Below are 20,544 nucleotides of genomic sequence, written 5' to 3' on the forward strand. Positions count from 1 at the left end.
CTGCCATCACTGCAAGGCGAGTCTAAACCCACCGTGAGGTTGATAACAGTGGTGGTGATATAAGGCCCTGAAGTGGCTCTAAGTGGGTACCTAAGGGCTTCAATTGGCTTCCGGGCAAAAAGACCACCCTCAAAACTTCTTGCTCTGAGCTTTATCGTGGGGGAGTTGGGAAGGCTGCTGGGTCTCCACCTTATACCTTCCTGCCCAATCAAACATTTCCGAACTTTCCTCAGGGTGAACTTTCAATTCTGTCCTATATATCTTTGAAAGCCGGTGAAAGCCATCCTAAAACATTTTCTATGATGAACTAAATAACATCGAGACTATCCCAAAAATGCCATGGGCTGGATACTGCACCCACGCCTGGGGATTTCCCGATGGCATGGCGCTACCCGCAATGGGGAGCCCCATTGGGCGACTGGCAAGACGGAGAATCCCGCCGCCGGCAGGGACGTGCCGCACCAGAAAACGGGTGTGGTGGGACAGAGAGTCTGACCCCATGCATTTACATTATTGGTGCATTAACCGCTTACAGCTTCACAATTTCTGCACACATAACATTGTTCTATATATTGACCATATCTTAAAACAGAACCTTTCCGGGGACGTGTAGTTGAAACATCAATAATAAACACAGTATCGAAAAGGTCACTGGCTAATATTTTGACCCTACGCTCTTCTTAATTCTTGAAACAAAAAAGAAATTGCATATAGAATTCCTGAAAATTATACATTTTGAATGCTTCTCTGTGAAAGACATTTCCAAAGGTACTGGAATTGATGAGACTTGTGTGTGGTTTTGCAAGTGTAATAGTATTCTCTTTCTTTAAAGATGGAATGACCTTTCCAGTATTGCTGTATACTGGGTGAGACTGTTCCAGGATTACTGGGTCCTCCACATGCTCACTGTGATAAGCTGAACATGTGCCTTTCAGTCAGCTTGTGACAAGTATACTGATAACCTTTCTTATGCACTCATGTGCCATAGTTGTTAGGCAAGAAAGGATCCGTGGAATTTTTGATTCAGTTTGTTCGGATAAAGCATTAAAATCAGTGTTCGAAGGTTTTTTTGTCTTGTTCAGCTTTCACTCCTTTGAAAATCTATTGTCTAACTTCAGCTTTACCTTGGAGGTCGAGGTATATAGGGCCAGAGAGGGTTGATAGCCTGTCTGAAATTGTTGGGAAGAAACGGTAAGATTGAGCAAGGAGGATTCAGAATCAGAACCACACATGCTGTTGAAACATGGATTTATTTTATTCTCCCTCTAGACTCCGCCAGCTAGTGTATGATACCCTGAAGTGGATAAGATGCACAACGCAGTTTTAAATATGTTGCATTCTTCTCCCTCTTAGTAAATGAGAGGCGGGGTGGCACGGTGGTGCAATGGTTAGCACTTCTGCCTCAGGGCGGCGAGGACCCAGTTTCAATCCTAGCCCCGGGTCACTGTGCATATGGAGTTTGCACATTCTCCCCGTGTCTGTGAGAGTCTCACCCCAACAACCCAAAGATGTGTGCAGGGTAGGTGGATTGACCACGCTAAATTGCCCCTTAATTGGAAAAAATAAGAATTGGATACTCTAAATTTATTTTTTATAAAGTAAATGAGAGGCTTTGGGCAGCACGGTAGCGTAATGATTAGCACTGCTGACTCACAGCGCCGAGGCCCCAGGTTCGATCCCAACCCCGAGTCACTGTCCGTGTGGAGTTTGCACATCCTCCCCATGTCGGTGTGGTCTCACTCCCACAACCTAAAGATGTGCAGCATAGGTGGATTGGCCACGCTAAATTGCCCCTTAATTGGGAAAAAAGTAATAGGGTACTTAAATTTATGAAAAAAAAGTAATGTGATTCATAGCCTGTCTCAATGCATTGTTTCCAAAAATATGAACAAAAACTTAAGCTTGACTTGAACATACAATTTCATGAGTAACATTGTAGATTCAAACCTTTTTTTATTAATTTAACAATGCACTCAGTCATATACAATAAGATAAACAATTAGGTCAACAACTGAAAACCGGTCATTGCATAACCCAATCACTTGAGTATGGTGGCCATCTTCTCACACGAGTAGGAAATCGTCTGACATGGGTGATCTCATTTAATTCATGTTCTTCATCTGAGACGCTGATGTCAGAATTGGATTCAATGCTTACAAATTATGTTTTCAGTGCTTTCAAGAATGACACCTTTTGTGTGGTGATTTGTTGACCATACTTATCAGTAATCATTAATCCTTTTGTGTAGGTCACAGCATATGGCTGGATGTCACAAGAGGTTGCTTATTTTCCAACATGACCATCATATTTCACTTCATCTCCTGGCCTTTACTGGTGTAGCTCTAAATTTCCTGTTTATCTCTGCAGTCACCTACTTTCATTCTGTTCTCGATGGCATTCCCGTATATGTTGCTCATTAGCTCCGCCGGGTAGCTCAGGAAAATGCGTGCATGGATGATGTGGAAAAATGAATGTAGCTGAAGGCTTTCCAGTAGAGTGAAGAGTCACTCTGTAATTGAGAAGGAAGTGTTGCATCTCATACTGACATGACTTTGCTCTCAGCAGTAGCTGTACGTTTCAATTGTTTTAAAGTATGCGTAAATCACTCGATTTCTCCATTAGATTTTGGCGAATGGGGTGTAATATTTCAACGAGTGACATCCAGGCAGTTCACAACACACAGAAAGGTTGAGGGTGCTAGGCCTTTTCTCATTAGAACGGAGAAGGATGAGGGGAGACTTGATAGAGGTTTATAAGATGATCAGGGGAATAGATAGAGTAGACAGTCAAAGACTTTTTTCCCGGGTGGAACAAACCATTACAAGGGGACATAAATTTAAGGTAAATGGTGGAAGATATAAGGGGGATGTCAGAGGTAGGTTCTTTACCCAGAGAGTAGTGGGGGCATGGAATGCACTGCCTGTGGAAATAGGTGAGTCGAAAGCGTTAGGGACCTTCAAGCGGCTATTGGATAGGTACATGGATTATGGTAGAATAATGGAGTGTAGATTAATTTGTTCTTAACGGCAGCACGGTAGCATTGTGGATAGCACATTGTGGATAGTCACTGTCTTTGTGGAGTCTGCACATCCTCCCCGTGTGTGCGTGGGTTTCCTCCGGGTGCTCCGGTTTCCTCCCACAGTCCAAAGATGTGCAGGTTGGGTGGATTGGCCATGATAAATTGCCCTTAGTGTCCAAAATTGTATGATCTATGATTAACCTAGGACAAAAGTTCGGCACAACATCGTGGCCGAAGGGCCTGTTCTGTGCTGTATTTCTCTATGTTCTATGTTCACAAATTTACTAAATTATTGCTGATGAATGGGAGTTCAATTGTCATTTCCTACCATTTGAGGGACTCCAACCAACTTGAAAATCTCATCAAACTTGGAAGTAGATGCAACTATTTCTAACGCTGGGAATCTGCTTTATTCATCAGTGACAACGGGTTCACCAGCGGTCAAGTCTGCAAAATCAGCACTAAACTCAATCCATTGTCCTATAGGTAGTCAAACACTTGAGAGGATCACAACGGTTTGACATGGTTGTTGCTTGACGTGGTAAACACTGACTGATTTTGTTCTCTCAGCTATGCCTGCCACATTTCCTGCACTTCTGCTTCCTCCCCCACCACACCCCAATAGGTTTCCACTTCTCCTTCCACCCCATTTACCTCTCGGTTTTCAATGCATCATTTTCCAACACCTTCAGTATGATACCACCACCAAACACATCTTCCCTCCCCTCCCCTTCCAGCATTTCAAAGGGACAAATCCCTCTGTGATTCCCTAGTATGCCCCTCAGTCACCCCAACATCCTGTCCCCTTCAGCTTGCGAGCGCCATCGACATCAGTCGCTGAGGAGTCGATATAGTCCTCAAAACACCGCAGCCAATATTTTAACATTTCCGGGGCTTCCGGAGACCGAGCGTCCAGGTTGAGTTTCTCCGGCTTTAGAGCGCTGTCCATCTTGATGTGTCAGATGATTAAATTGAGATACCCTCAATCACGACACAGGAGAGAAGATAGATGATTCAAAGACTTTAATCATCTGAGAACTGTACAGCAGCCAAGAAGTGCGCTCATCACATGTTGCCTGAGTGAGCCTTATCTTATATACCGTTTCCTGGGGGCGGGGTCAGAGGCGGACTCCCCCAGGGTTCCAAGCCCGGTCTTAAAGGGCCAATGCATTAAAGGTAAGGTACCAGTATATCAGCTACTGATAACATTCATCACAGTCTGCAAGTGCGATCCTGATTGTGCTTCCTTTCCTTTGCCTGTTTCAGCTTTCGTCTTCTAGCCAGCAACATCCCTGCTTGAGGCACATCTTTCATTTCTTTTCTTGCCCCATCACCATTTCCTTTGGCCCCGTGAGATAAATTCGGTTAGCACTCCTGCCCCACAGCACCAGGGACCCGGCTTCAATTCCGGCCTTGGGTGACTGTCTGTGTGGAGTTTGTACTTTCTCCCTGGATGCTCCAGTTCCTTGCCACAGTCCAATGATGTCCATGTTAGGTGGATTGGCCATGCTAACTTACCCCTCAGTGTCCAAAGATGCACAGGTTAGGTGGGGCTATTGGGATAGGGCGGGTGATGGGCCAAGGTAGTGTGCTCATTCAGAGGGTCAGTGCCGACTTGATGTGCCGAATGGCCTCCTTCTCCATTGTAGGGATTCTGTAGAACTAATCGTCCCTGTCTACCACCCTATCACAGACCTAGTTTTTGTCCTACCCCACCTGTCCCTTGCTCAATACCTATTACATCTCTAACTTCTCCAAGTTCTGATGAAAGATCACAGGTCTGAAATGTTAATTCTGTTTCTTTCTACACAGATCCTGCCTAACCTGCGGCATTTTTATGGCATTTTCTGCTTTTATCTCAGATTTCAAGCATCTGCAGTATTCTGCTTTTTGATTCAAACCTCAACATGTTCCCTAAATCTACAACTCAAAATGTTGTCTGCAGAAAATAGACAAAGTCCTTTCAGGCTTTTGTCGCTATTATGGGATTCTTGAAAAGAAACAGAAAGATTCGAGAAACATTCAGAATCAGAACTACATATTCTCTTGAAACAAGGATTCCTTTTTCCTTGTTCTAGACTCCCTCAGCTGGTAATGTGTATGGTAGTCTTACGTGCACAAAATTCACAATGCAATTTTCATTACGCCACAGCCTGAATGGACAAAAGCACCACCGGGAGTAAAGACTTCTTTGGCTAGATCTTTCTGCAGCCCAAGGCCACTGTGGTGAATGTAACTCTGTAATTCACACTGTATTGTACATGAGACCATGCATTTGTAAGCGCAGTTGCGTTGCCCGACCACTAGGGGGAGTAGCGCTGGGAATGCTTAGGAGTTTGTACAGGGCTCCTCTCTTGGCTCCGCCCATGACTCCTCCCCCTGGACTGCTGTATAAATACCAATGCTCAGAGCCAGTCGGTCAGTTCATCGAGAGTTCAACGCGGAACAGGCTGGCTCTGTTGTAAGTAGATTAAAACCACTGTTCATATCTTAAAGCATGTGTCTAGTGAATTGATGGTTCCATCAATTTAATCTACTTAAGCAACAGTCAGGATCAATCATGGAATCAGCCCTCAAGCCTGTGCGACTGGAACCCGACCCGCAGGATGCAGAGGCAAAATAAATTTTTTCTCATTGGCTGCGGTGTTTTAAAGCCTACCTGGCGGAAGCAAGCACAGCCGAAACAACGGAGGAGCAGAAACTGAGCCTACTGCACGTGAGGGTGAGCCACAGAATCTCTACTCAACTAAACTGTGCCGGTTCGTATACTGAAGCCCTAGCGCTACTCGACAAAATGTATGTGAGGCCTGTTAATGAAATCTATGCACGACACGTGTTCACTATTCGCCGCCAGCGGCCTACGGAATCGCTCACAGAATTCCTGAGAGAGCTTAAAACTTTATCCAGTGACTGTAATTACCAGGCGGTTACTGCGGCAGAACATAGAGAACTTGCTGTACGCAATGCCTTTGTTGCGGGCCTTAGGTCAAATTACGTTGGATTGGATTGGATTGGATTGGATTTGTTTATTGTCACGTGTACCGAGGTACAGTGAAAAGTATTTTTCTGCAAGCAGCTCAACAGATCATTCAGTACATGGGAAGAAAGGGAATTGAACAGAATTCAAGAAAATACATGAGAATACATAATAGGGCAACACAATATATACAATGTACTACATAAGCATTGGCATCGGATGAAGCAGACAGGGTGTAGTGTTAATGAGGACAGTCCATAAAAGGGTCATTTAGGAGTCTGGTGACAGTGGGGAAGAAGCTGTTTTTGAGTCTGTTCGTCCGTGTTCTCAGACTTCTGAATCTCCTGCCCGATGGAAGAAGTTGGAAAAGTGAGTAAGCCGGGTGGGAGGGATCCTTGATTATGCTGCCTGCTTTCCCCCGGCAGCGGGAGGTGTAGATGGAATCAATGGATGGGAGGCAGGTTCGTGTGATGGACTGGGCGGTATTCACGACTCTCTGAAGTTCCTTGCGGTCCTGGGCCGTGCAGTTGCCATACCAGGCTGTGATGCAGCCCGAGAGGATGCTCTCTATAGTGCATCTGTAAAAGTTGGTATGGGTTAATGTGGACATGCCAAATTTCCTTAGTTTTCTGAGGAAGTAAAGGCGCTGTTGTGCTTTCTTGGTGATAGCATCGACATGAGTGGACCAGGATAGATTTTTGGTGATGTGCACCCCTAGGAATTTGAAACTGCTCACCATCTCTACCTCGGCTCCGTTGATGCTGACAGGGGTGTGTACAGTACTACGCTTCCTGAAGTCGATGACCAGCTCTTTAGTTTTGCTGGCATTAAGGGAGAGATAGTTGTCGTTGCACCACTCCACTAAGTTCTCTATCTCCCTCCTGTATTCAGACTCGTTGTTGTTCGAGATCCGGCCCACTATGGTCGTATCGTCAGCAAACTTGTAGATGGAGTTGGAACCAAGTGTTGCCATGCAGTCGTGTGTGTACAGGGAGTAGAGTAGGGGGCTAAGTACGCAGCCTTGCGGGGCACCGGTGTTGAGGACTATTGTGGAGGAGGTGTTGGTGTTCATTCTTACTTACTGTGGTCTGTTGGTCAGAAAGTCAAGGATCCAGTTGCAGAGTGGAGAGCCAAGTCCTAGGTTTTGGAGCTTTGATATGAGCTTGGCTGGGATTATGGTGTTGAAGGCGGAGCTGTAGTCAATAAATAAGAGTCTGATGTAGGAGTCCTTGTTTTCGAGATGCTCTAGGGATGAGTGTAGGGCCAGGGAAATGGCGTCTGATGTGGACCGGTTGCGACGGTATGCGAATTGAAGTGGGTCAAGGCGTTCCGGGAGTATGGAGGTGATGCGCTTCATGATCAGTCTCTCAAAGCACTTCATTACAACTGACGTCAGGGCCACCGGGCGGTAGTCATTGAGGCACGTTGCCTGGTTCTTCTTTGGTACCGGTATGATGGTGGTCTTCTTGAAGCAGGTGGGGACCTCGGAGTGGAGTAGGGATAGGTTAAAGATGTCTGTGAAAACCTCTGCCAGCTGGTCCGCGCAGGTTCTGAGTGCACGACCAGGGATCCCGTCCGGGCCCATCGCCTTCCGTGGGTTCACTTTCAGGAAGGCCGATCTGACTTCGGAAACTGTGATGGTGGGTATGGGTGAATTATGGGTTGCTGGGGCACTCGATAGCGGGTTGTTGGTTACCTGCTCAAACCGAGCATAGAATGCGTTAAGTTCATCGGGGAGGGGTGCACTGCTGCCAGAGATACTGCTCGGCTTCGCTTTGTAGCCCGTTATGTTGCTTAGTCCTTGCCACAACCGCCGAGCGTCTGTCTGTGACTCTAGCTTAGTTTGATATTCTCTCTTGGCATCTCGGATGGCTTTGCGGAGGTCGTACCTGGATTTCTTGTATAGGACAGGGTCGTCTGCCTTGAACGCCTCAGATCTGTCCTTCAGTAGGGAGTCAATCTCGCGGTTGAGCCATGGTTTCCAGTTGGGGAACGTACGTACTGCTTTTTTTGGCACGCAGTCGTCCACACATTTGCTGATGAAGTCTGTGACGGTGGTGACATACTCATTTAAGTTAGTCGCTGAGTTCTTAAATATGGACCAGTCCACTGTCTCCAAGCAGTCACGTAAGAGCTCTTCTGTCTCCTCAGACCAACACTGCACAACCTTCTTAGCTGGATTCTCCCGCTTGAGTTTCTGCTTGTAAGCCGGGAGAAGGAGCACAGTCTTATGGTCTGATTTCCCAAAGTGCGGTCGGGGGATGGAACGGTAGGCGCCCTTGATTTTTGAGTAGCAGTGGTCAAGAGTGTTGTCGCCCCGGGTGGTACAGGAGATGTGCTGGTGGAATTTTGGCAGTACACTCTTGAGGTTGGCTTTGTTGAAGTCTCCGGCCACAATGAACAGGGCCTCCGGGTGTTCTGTTTCATGGTTGTTTATGACTGTGTACAGTTCATCCAGCGCCTTCCTCACTTCTGCCTGGGGTGGGATGTAGACCGCTGTGATAATGGCTGAAGTGAACTCACGTGGAAGATAGTATGGGCGGTACGTGCGCCAGTGACTGCTGGAAAAGGGGGCCCTAAATCTTGAAGCGACTGTTGAACTTGCTACCACTATGGAGGTCTCCTTCCGCAGCCTCACCTCGTTCCCCGCGGACCCCGCGACCCCGTCAAGGGCCACCGACCAGCGACTCCCCCAGACCTGCGCCATGCGGCAACCCAGCCACAATGCTGCCCCAGCCTGCCACTTTTGCGGCCAGAATCAGCACTCGCGGCAGCACTGCCCAGCCCGCAACGCGACCTGCAGCAGCTGCGGGCGAAAAGGACACTATGCCAGAGTGTGTCTGGCGAAGAAAGCCCCAGCCTCTAACCCTCCCACGGCTCAAAGCACTCGTTCCCTGAATTCACAGGCCCGCAGGCCCCAAAATGCTGCAGCCTGTATGCCGACTCCACCCCCACCCGACATGTGCGACTCATGGGGGCGGCCATCTTGGCAATCCTCCATGCGGCCGGCCATGTGCGACTCATGGGGGCGGACATCTTGGGATCCATCCCCTTCAAACTCTGAAACTCACCTCGACGACTACGAACTCAGAGGGCAGTCATCACGGGGCCACTCCAGCACAGCTGATCGAGCCGCCGACTACCCGCAACTCAGCTCAGTCACTCTGGACCAATTGCGCCCGAAGCATCTGCGAAACTCGATGACAGAGGTCCAAATCAACGGGTACAGCACGCCATGCCTTTTCTACTCTGGGAGTACTGAGAGCTTCATACACCCAGACCTGGTAAGACGCTGTTCGTTCCCCGTTTTCCCCGTGCGGCAAACTATCTCTCTCACTTCAGGCTCCCACTCTGTCCAGATCCAGGGGCGCACTGCCGCGACACTCACAATCCGAGGCGCTAGCTATGCAAAATTTCAACTCTACGTCTTGCCCGACCTCTGCGCGCCACTCTTATTAGGCCTAGATTTTCAATGTAACATTAAGAGCCTCACCCTCAGCTTCGGCAGGCCACTGCCCCCACTCACTATCTGCAGCCTCACCACGCTGCGAATCTCCCCCCCTCCCCTCTGACTGGGCCACGCTCCGGAGTAACACTGCAAAGTCCAGGTGGATCTGGCACATGGCTGCATGCGATGGGACAGCCCTGACCTGGGCCTTAGCCACCACCTGCACAGATTTCCCCAGACCTTGGACATGCTGATCCATAGCCGAAACCCTCACCCTCAAGGTCTCCACCGCGGACGCCATCCGTGCAGTGTTGGCCTGGGTGGCACACATGGTCGGCACCAGCTCCTACACGCGGTTGGTCTTCTCCAACTGCGCCTGCAGGTGCTTGCTGCTCGCTGACAACCCCTTATGTAGTCCCTGGCTCTCTGACTGAACCTCCACAATCGATGGGACTGTCCTTCCAGAAGCCCAATACCCGTCTGGACGCAGCTAGTCCCTGGGGTCGAGCCACCCTCCGACTGTCTGCCCCCTCAGGAGTTCCTACCTCCACCTGCTGTACCAGAGCATGTGTGTGGTGAGTATCAGATAGTATCCCAGGAGCCTCTTCACTTAAGTAATCAACCGAGGTGAGAGTCTCTGGGATGGTGGAGGGTGTTGACGGGTTGTCTGCTGTGACGGGACGTCAGTGTCATCATCGGACTCCAGCTCCGGGGTGTCCTGGGTCTCAGGTACATGGCTCCCTTCTGTGTCTGTGACCTGGGGCGAAATTCTCCGCTCCCCCGCAGGGTCTGAGAATCGGCTGGGGCCGGCAAAAATCCCACCCCCGCCGTGGCCGGAATTCTCCGCCACCCGGGAAATGGCAGGGGCGGGAATTGCGCCGCGCCGATCAGCGTGCCCTCCACGCCGATCGACAAGCCCCCGCGGCAATTCTCCGGCCCGCGATGGGCCGAAGTCCCGCCGCTGAGAGGCCAATTCCGCTGACGTGGTTTCAACCACCTCTGGTGGCGATGGGATTGGCGGCGTGAGCGGGCCCCCGGGGTCCGATCGCCCCGCGCCCCCCCCCCCCCCAGGCCCGCAATCGGGGCCCACCAATCGGCGGGGGGGCCAGTGCCGTGGGGGCACTCTTTTTCTTCCGCTACGGCCACCACCATGGCAGAGGCGGAAGAGAACCCCCCTACCGTGCATGCGCCGGTGGTGACGTCAGCGGCAGCTGACGCACCGGCGCATGCGCGATCCGGCGAAGGCCTTTCAGCCAACCCCAACGCCGGCCAGCTGGCCGGCGTCAAAGGCCGTTGGCGCCAGGTTTGGCGCCATTCAGCGTGGCACCAACCATTCCGCCGCAGGCCTAGCCCCCAAAGTTGCGGAGAATTCTGCACCTTTGGGGAGGCCGGACGCCGGATGCTTGGCGCCACTCCGCTACGCCGGGACCCCCCGTCCTGCCGGGTAGGGGAGAATCCCTGCCCTCGTCACTGCTCATCAACTGGGGCTCTGGCTGTGCTTGTGGCTGGCGTCAGAAGATACCAGAATGGCCCGCCCCATCACCATCAACTCTTGCAAGACACAAGACAAGAAGTATGATTAGACCATGGGCCGAGTTGGGGTATGGGGATGTTGTGGGAGTTGGAGTGGTGTGGGGGCTAGGGTGGTGTAGGGGTGTGGGTGTTGTGGGGGTGAGGGTGGTGTGGGGGTGAGGGCGATGTGTGGGGGTGAGGGTGGCATGGGGGTGAAGGTGGTGTGGGGGTGAGGGTGGTGTGGGGGTGAGGGCGATGTGTGAGGGGTGGGGGTGAAGGTGGTGTGGGTGGTGTGGGGGTGTGGGTGGTGTGGGGGTGTGGGTGGTGTGGGGGTGAGGGTGGTGTGGGCCTGAGGGTGGTGTTGGCTGGGGGTTGATACTTGTGTCACGGGGAGCCGCAACTTGGCGGGGTCTCGTTTCCTTGCCCAACGCCGATTTCCATCCTGGCGATTGCCCTTTCCTTGGGCCCACTGACCAGGTCCAGAGCCCTCTGCTCTGCCGCGGTGTGGGGCCGCAGGTCCGGCGGTCTCCCTCCAGTTGTTCCCCACTTGTCCTGGAGGGGCGGAGGGGGAAGCAGAAAATGCACAGTCCGATGACGCATGCAGCCCAGGGATGGGTAGCTTTTGTGCTTTTGTGCCCGGGGCACCCGGCCTTGGCAGCTGGTATAGGGTTCTGGCATGTGGTGCAGGGTGGGGGTGGGGTGAAGTTACAGTTGTGTGGAATGGGGATTGGTGCCAGGAGCACAGTACTGCCAATTCACCTTGGCCACTCTGAGGAGTTCATGCAGTTTCTTCTGCCACTGCTTGTCAGTCTGAATGGTGTTGCTCGTGTCACTTACAGCCTCTGCCACCTGTGCCCAGGCACCACTGCGAACAGTGGCGGCTGGCATACTCCATCCCGGGCCAGTGTACAGGCTCGCCAGCTTCTCCTCCCCGACATCCAGCAGGATCTCAAGCTCTGCATGCATAAAACGGGGTGGCGCTCTCCTCGCTACCATCTTGTTGGCTGGTGTGTGTGGGGAGTGAAGTGTGTATATGCGGCTGCAGCTTGTCAGCGTCCTTGAGTGTCAATCGGGAATCTGGCGTATCCGGCACCATTTCCCATTGGAATCGATTGTGTTCCACGTGGCGCTGGTGGTAGCCCCTTAACAATAGCGGAATTAGTCCAGGTGCGGCGCCAGTTTTGCTGTTGCAGAACTCCGCGAATCCTGTCCAGGCGTCAACACTCAGAGTCAGGAATGGAGAATTCCGCCGCTTGTTCTTCCTGTTCAGCAGAAGAGACCAATGTCAGCAACAATAATGTACCAAAAATGACAGACATTACGTTCCTCCAGCCCTCAAAGACCATCATCCAATTACATCGACTTAAGACATGACCTCAGCAAAACTAAGTGAAAGTGAGCGTGTGTTCTGGATTTAATGGCATTGGTAATGAGACATCATCCTTCAAACCATAAACAGCAATGAAGCCACCATTATAACCAGTGGGTGAGAGGTGATATCCTTGGGCTGTCTTTTCATACAGGAGAAATGTATTAATTGGCTGCTGCAGTCTCCACATCCTGCCAGAAGCCATGCTGACAATAGCAAATGGAAGGGAACAGTGTCCTATGGTGAGCTAGCATGCATTACAGAATGCAGGAGACCTGACCTGATTGACGGGAGGTTATAGTTCTGCGTTTATTTATTTAATCCGATGAACAAGCCTATCCCTCTATCTGATTTCTGAAAGCAAGGCAGCAACCTGAGAAAAATTCAATGTTTTCCCCTTTCTGTTCTTTCAGTTGTCATTGCATTTGTTTGATGAGACCTTCCTCACCCTTTAAATTAGCCGGACCCTTTGTTGTATCTGTTCGACTCAAATACTTCCGAACAGTGTACTCACTCAAAGGGTTTATCAGGTGTCTTTTAATAGTGAGGAGAAGAAAGGACAGACACAAGTATAAATTCAACAATCTTTATTAAACACACAAATTTAACCCGTAGGTTAACCCAAAATATATATACTAGAAACACCCAAGATTCGGTTATTCTACCCGTAAAGATGGCTTTATTAAACGGCGGATATGATTCCTCAGTCCCTCTGGTCCGTCATCAGGATGGTGGGTCTCGCTGGCAGCTTCTTCTTCCTTCCTTCCTTCTCTGGTCAGTCATCGGATGGTCAAGGTCACCTCCCACGTCGAGTCTTCACTGCCGATGCACCCCGGGTCTTTATTTTTAACCCCCTTTCTTTCGCGCCCTTTTGCCACTTCCTCTGGCCTCCTGCCAATCGGACCTCAGGAGAGGGTCTCAGCACCCAATGACCTAGTTGATGACCTGTTGACAGGACACATGGGCCCGCCCCAGGTGTCCACCTCCGGTCATATGGTCTGCATGTACTCCCTCACCAAACAAGGTGATGTGACCATCAATTCACTCGGAACACGCTCCTCATCTCCCCCTAGGGGCAGAGCCGCGCAACGGCTCACAGACAGGGCCCACAAGGACACAATACCATACAATACAATATAGTGTGAATTACATTCACCACACAAGGTAACGGCAGGAACTCTGGGCGCCCGGGCACCTGGCTCAGTCTAGGCTGCGGACAATAGACCAGTGCATATCAATAGAGTGTGATGATCTCTTGATGTGCAATTGACAGGGCAGGTCCAGACATGCCCAGGCAGCCTGTTCAAATCCCAGCAGGCTATTTGCTGGAGCTGACGGCCGTTTAATTTAAAGTGTCCAATTTTTAAATTTAGGATATCCAATTTTAATCGGGCTCAAAATTAGGCCGGATAGGTCACTGCACCTTTAAATGATGAATTTGTGCCCCTGCTCCTTCCCTTTCTGAATTGAACACCCCCAGCATTGAACAGACCAGGATTACACTCGTGTCCCATCCATGTAAATGAGCTTGATCAACAGCCTGGGATTTTAGAACCTTTGACCAATTTTGCACTTTTTTAAAATATAGAAGTACCCTTTTCCTTGTTTTCAATTTTAAAAAGGAAAACTGAAGCCTGAATGAAGGTCTGGATTCTTGCCAAATACGAGTGCACAAGCTGTGAGCATGGGTCCAAATTGATTCCATCCAAACTACAGCCCTGCATTTATCCACCAGGTTCTCTATCTGCTGATGATAGAATATGCTGCTAAGGTTTGCCACAAACTTAGTGCTTGTTTAAAAATGAGAGTGGGATGACAAGAGATTTCTAATTGCCTGGACCTGCCACATGCTGCTGATAAGGCCGGACAGTTTGGAATATATGGGCCCAGGTGTCAGGATAGAGATTTTAGTCAAGGTTGTTGAAAAATGCTAAAATTAAACTTTCATTCCAGCAAGGTGATATTTTAATTTCTTGTTGGAAGAACGTTTATATTAGGAGAGCATTTGCTGTCATTGTCATTTCAGGTTTTAAATTTAAGAGCACTTAATAATGAGGTCTGTGATGCTAACCTTACCACGACATCTCTGCGTATGGCCTTCCTTAATGAGACGGAAGAGATGGAGCAAATGATCAGAAGAAGGTCTGACTGCTTTGAAGGAAGATATGAGTTATCAGGAGTTACATAATTACTAGAGTAAATGCCCTTGCTGCACCCGAAATACCACCTTTAAGTAACTAGTCCCCGAGACACCTTACTCATTTTCTTCCTGTTCACTATCCATGTCCCGCAGTTGGCAACGCTGCTGCTGCACGTTAACTGCCTGTACTTTGAGGTAGCTGCACCTTGTCTTCATTTTTTTTCTTTCTTCTTTTCTCTCCTGTTTAGCCAATGACAATTCTTTAATCAATCCCACTGCCACCACATCCTCTTCCAACAGCCTTGCGTTCTTCTCCTGCAATCTTTCTTCACATCGCCAGTGTTCCTGAACTGACTGTTGTGTTTTCCACATGTGCCAACAGCTACAGATGGTGTACCCATTCTGTCTTTCACTTGGCCGTGCAAGTTCCGTCCCATTCCTTAGCTTCTTTTAGAGGGTTTGACGCAGCCATGATAACTCTCAAAGGTCATTTCTTATCCCAATACTGCTCCATCCCCTCTTTCTTTCTTCCCTCGTTAGATCCCACTGTGATTACCACTAAATTTGCAGGTAGGTGAACCCATATCTTCCCTCATACACTCTAATTCCAGAGTCCAACCTGAATCTGAACAGATGGGGATAAAATGGTCACAAATCACAACTCAGTACAACTCAATCTTCTTTTATCTGTTTATTGCACGATTGATAATATATCAGTATTCTGTTTCCTTCATTTTCAATCAATGCCCACAAGTGCTGTTCCCTTTCACTCTCCTTAATGTTTGAACCATACTCACTGATGCACTATCAATTATGACGAGATGAGAGTAGAATGTAATCGAGGCTTTATTACACAGAGATGTGTGGCCTCCTACAGCTGCCGCCGAAATGGCTGCTGTTCGGAGAGCACACACATTTATACTCTGCCTACTGGGCGGAGCCAGCAGGCAGGGATCTAGCCCCATACCTGTAGTACAGGAGCCTTACCGTAATACCCTTGTATGCAGTGCAGTATATACAATATAATACAACAATGGTGACTACCACAACCACGCTGACAATCACTCAAGGAAGTATGTTCCCATCTGAGTTGATGATCTGCAGTGTTTGTTGCAAATGGCACCTTGTTCCTTACAAAGAATATTAGTTGATTAGAGCCTTCTCGGAATCTTCCGTTCCTTTCCATGACTTCTCTGTCTCCATTGCTGATTGTAGGATATCAGCTCATATTCGTCATAAGAACACTGACTCCCATGGTTACCTGCAGTAGACTTCCTCATATGCCACACCCTGTAGGAATTCCAATTTATTTTCCCAATTTCTCCATCTCCTCACATCTGTTACAATGTTGCAACCTTCCTCAATGGATCTTCTGAAATATCTTCTTTTATCCTCAATCGAGGCGTCCCTGCAGCCATGGAGATTGACAGGACCCTCAACTATGTCTGCAACATTTCCTGTACTTCTGCTCTCCCCCTTTCCCTCCTTCCCAGAACCAAAATAGGTTTCCCCTTGCCCTTCCCTCCCATCTCAACTCTTCCATATTTATAATATTCTCAGGAGTCCCAAGAAGGCTTAAACTCATAGGTTTGTTCAGTTAAAGAAAAGCAAGGCAACCACGCAGCAGGCAGTACATCCAGGTCCAGCTGGGACCATCCGAAGATGCTGGTTCCAATCCTGGGCGGCTTTTATCTGTCCGATTCAACGAGAACCGCATTTAGGCCTCCGCCCTCAGCGGGCAGCTCGTAAACCACGAGCCCCATGGGGAGGTCAATCGGGTTATCCCTGTGGATCTCATAGGGGTTATTACAGTATTCAACAGATGGCTTTCTGTCATTTCCACTACCTCAGCATGTGCCACCTCCAAATACATCTTCCCCTCCCCTCCTCTTTCATCATTTCAAAGGGACCGTTCCCTCTACAAAAACCTGGTTCACTCCTCAATCTCCCCTTATACTCTGTGCCTTTCCTAATACCTCTTTCCATGCAAATACAGGAGATGCAACACCTGCCGTTTTATCTCCTCTTGCCTCAACATCGAAGGCCTAAAATACTCCCTCCTGGTGCAGCAGCGATTGTCAAGCACTTCTTTCAATTTAGTGTCCTGTATTCACTGCTCGCAGTGTGCTCTTCTCTACACTGGGGAGACTAAACACAGATTGAGTGACCATTTTGCAGAATACATCTGTTCAGTCCACAACTATGATATCAAACTTCCAGTGGCCTATCATTTCAATTCTCCACTTAACTCTAACATCTCTGTCCTTGGCCTGTTGTATTGTTCCAGCGTTGCTCAACATAACCTCAAGGGACAATACCTCATCTTTCAATTAGGTACTTTAAAGCCTTCCGGATTTAACTCTTGAGTTCAGTGATTTCAGACTGTAAACTCTGTCGCCCCCTATTTTGTTTTCTTTGCTGTCCATGGGCTGGTTTAGCACAGTGGGCTAAACAGCTGGCTTGTAATGCAGAGCAAGGCAGCAGCGCGGGTTCAATTCCCGTACCAGCCTCCCCGAACAGGCGCCGGAATGTGGCGACTAGGGGCTTTTCACAGTGACTTCGTTGAAGCCTACTTGTGACAATAAGCAATTATTATTTTTAAAAAGGGGCTGGTTTAGCTCACTCGGCTAAATAGCTGGCTTTTAAAGCAGACCAAGCAGGCCAGCAGCACGGTTCGATTCCCGTACCAGCCTCCCCGGACAGGCGCCAGAATGTGGCGACTGGGGGCTTTTCACAGTAACTTCATTGAAGCCTACTCGTGACAATAAGCGATTTTCATTTTTCTTTTTATTTTGTCTTATAGGCGTGATTCAGCGACCACATTGTGCCCAGCACAGATCCGGCTGCGCTGGGTGAATAGCGGGAGAGGGAAAAACCGAGCTTCACGCGGAGCACAAACTATTTTGTAATTCACCCAGCCTGCTCCCGATGACGAGTTCCGGATCTCGACCAGAGGTGCCGAGAATATCATTAACCGTAATTTGCATTCATTTTGATCTCATTAACAAAATCAAAGTCGAATGCAGTGGCCTCCCAGGAATTACTGGGGGGGGGGGGGGGGGGGCTGGTGGCACCCTTCAGTGGGGTTGGGCTTGGTTTGGTGCTGAAGTGTTTCAGGTTGAGGGTCGCATCTGGGCCAGGGGGGGGTTGAGGGGCTTCTTGTCTGTGAGGCCTTCAAGACATCTTTAAATACTGTGAAGACCCATAACAGGGGCAACACCTTCAGCCTGTCTGTCCTCCCAAACTCTCCCAGGACAGAGCCCTGCTGCAGCTTCTCTCCTGAAATTCAATTTCACTCCCTTCGACTGTAGGCAGCCTCTAGCTTCACAGCTGAAGGCTATTTCAAATGAGGAATTAGCCTTGTTAGTTGTGAGAGCACTTCAAGCTCCTCAACTCTCAATTGCCTCCTCAAAGGCACAGGTGTCATGTCTCAGACGAAGATTAGTTCACCGCATGTCCAGCAAACTTTGATGCCTGAACAGTGTGCCTGAACTCTGGGAGTATCAGCACCATAGAGGCAGCTGCCAACAATCAAACACTAAAGAGCAGGACTTCGCCACTGAGGATCCCTCGTGGTTGATGGGTAAGAGCCTGGATGAGTGGAGGGCAGCTGAGCACAGCCTCCCGAATGTACCCAACAGAAGTCTGGGGTCCAGGGGCTCCTGATGTGGCCGGGGTTTCGTGTGCAGAGCAAGGTTTGTCAGTACAACTTGCTCGCTGGACAGAACTCTGAGAGAAGGCAGAATAATCACAGTAAGGATGGGAGAGGATTGGGGGATTTGAGGGTCCCGGGATGGTAGCCCAAGTAATTTGTCGGTCTCTCTCCTTCTTTAGTTCCTTCCAGATAAATTTATGTTTGCTGGTGTGGATCCCATGTGGATCCCCTCACTGTGCATATGGCAGCCAAGACGGGCAGACGCCGTAGAGGGCAGCAGTGACAACACAGACTGGAGGGAGCACCACAACTGCAGAGGACTGCCGCACACCCTGAAGACCTGGCCACCCATCAGTCTGAGGAGGGAACCAGAAGGAGGCCAGCAACAGCCCAAGGTGTTCAGACGTCGGTGGTCATTCCATGAGCTGCCGGACACCATGTGTTGCAGTTGACTGGTCTCAGCAGAGAGACAGTGCGGCACCTGTGCCACGCCCTCACGGACATGGCATCCCGTGGAGGAGAGGGACATCTGCTCCCAATGGCCGTGAAGGTCACCACAGCCCTCAACCTCTACGCCACTGGGTCACTCCTGGGCTCGAGCAGGGACCTGTGTGGCATATCCCAATCTTCCGTCCAGAGGTGCATCCAGGAGATGACGGATGTTCTGTACGTACAAGCATCCAACTATATCACCTTCAACCTGGACCAGATCCACCAAGGTGCCCGGGCTGCAGGATTCACCGCCATTGCCAGGGTGCCCCAGGTCCAGGGGGCCATCTGTGGCGCGCATTTTGTCCTGCAAGCACGGGGGCATCGAGAGTGCTCTACATTAACCGGAAAGGTTTCCACTCCCTGAATGTTCAGTCCGTGTGTGGCAACCACCAATCAGGCACGTATGCCTGCTACCCTGGGACTGTGCATGACAGCTGCATCCTTGGGCACTCGGAGACTCCCGGTGTCTTCGACGACCTTCCCAGGATGACGGGTTGGCTCGTGGGGAACAAGCATTACCCGCTGAGGACATGGCTGATAACACTGGTACGGAGGCCTGAGGCCAAGGTGGAGACCCGTTACAATGAGGCCCACGTTGCCACCCGTGCTGTTGTTGAGCGGTGCATCGGCCTGCTGAAAGTGCGGATCCAATGCTTTTACCGCTCTGGCGATGCCCTGCAGTACACACCCCATAATATCTTCTGCTTTGTGGTGGTCTCCTATGCCCCCTGGCACAGCAGCGGGGCGACATACTGGAGGTGGAGGACCAGGCAGAGGGACATATGGCCTCAGCTGAGGAGTAGGAGGCAGACCGGAAGGGACTGGAGGATGAGACAGAGGATGGAGGACAGGCTGCGGCGAGGGTCCGTCATGCAAGGAGGGCCAGGGAGGCCCAAACCATCTCCAGATTCTCCTCGGATGAGACTGCATTCATCAGCTCAACAACCCCCGCCCCCTCCATTTCTTTACCACCAAAAAAAACCCTTCCCCCAATCCCCTTCCCCTCCACCAATCTCAACCCCTGCCATTTCCCTCCCCGGCTCCCTCCATCACTACCCCCTCAAACACCGCCTCAATATACAAGGCAGGAGAGTGATGATCACTCGCTGTGAGGAAAGCTCTGGTGCTCCTCATTTTCTGATGAAGGCTGACTCTGTATTTCTATTGACAGCGCGCTCATACCCTTCCTTTGAAAGTGGTCTGCACCTTGGCTTTTGACCTTAGACCACTGTGCCCAGGAGGGGGTGGGGGGAGCGGAGAGGTACAAGTGGTGGGGTGCAGGCAGGCCCATTGAGAAGATTAACGTGACGGAAGCTTCACATGTATGAGGTGTGAGATGTGTTAATAACGAATATTTTACTGTGACAGATTTCCATTCCCCCTAGCTACAAATAATGACCCTACCAGTGCCCACTCAGTACTGTTCATTCTTCTTGATCTTTCGTGATCCAGTGCTACGTTTAGGTGTGTTCCCAGGATGCATATCAGAGGTGATGGCAACCTGCTGCTTTCCGCGACCTGTGGCTTTTGATGCCGTTGGTGGATGTCTTCTGGAGGGCCTGGAGACAGAGGTCCTGGCCGACGTGTTGGTGTTGCTGACGTTGCCATGCTATCTGTTCTGCCCGTTGTCCTTGAGATGCACCAGTGTGAGGAGGTGGAGATTCGGGAAGAACTGGAGACCGCTGTTATTTCATGGGTGGAAGGCCCCAGGTTGGTGTCCACCGCTTCCCCCTCCGGGACAGTGCCCATAGGATCCTGGGGGACTCCATGGGATGAAGGGACAGCTGGAGTGAGCTCCAGAAACCTCTGAGTCACCTGGTGCTGCCAGCCCTGGAGCTTCCCATTGTTTGCACCATGGTGTTGACGCCCTCAGCGATGGTCCTCAGTGACTAGGCCATGCTCTGCAGTGCCTCGACAATGTTCACCTGCATC

The sequence above is a fragment of the Scyliorhinus canicula genome, chromosome 3, assembly GCF_902713615.1.
Source record: "Scyliorhinus canicula chromosome 3, sScyCan1.1, whole genome shotgun sequence".
NCBI lineage: Eukaryota > Metazoa > Chordata > Chondrichthyes > Carcharhiniformes > Scyliorhinidae > Scyliorhinus > Scyliorhinus canicula.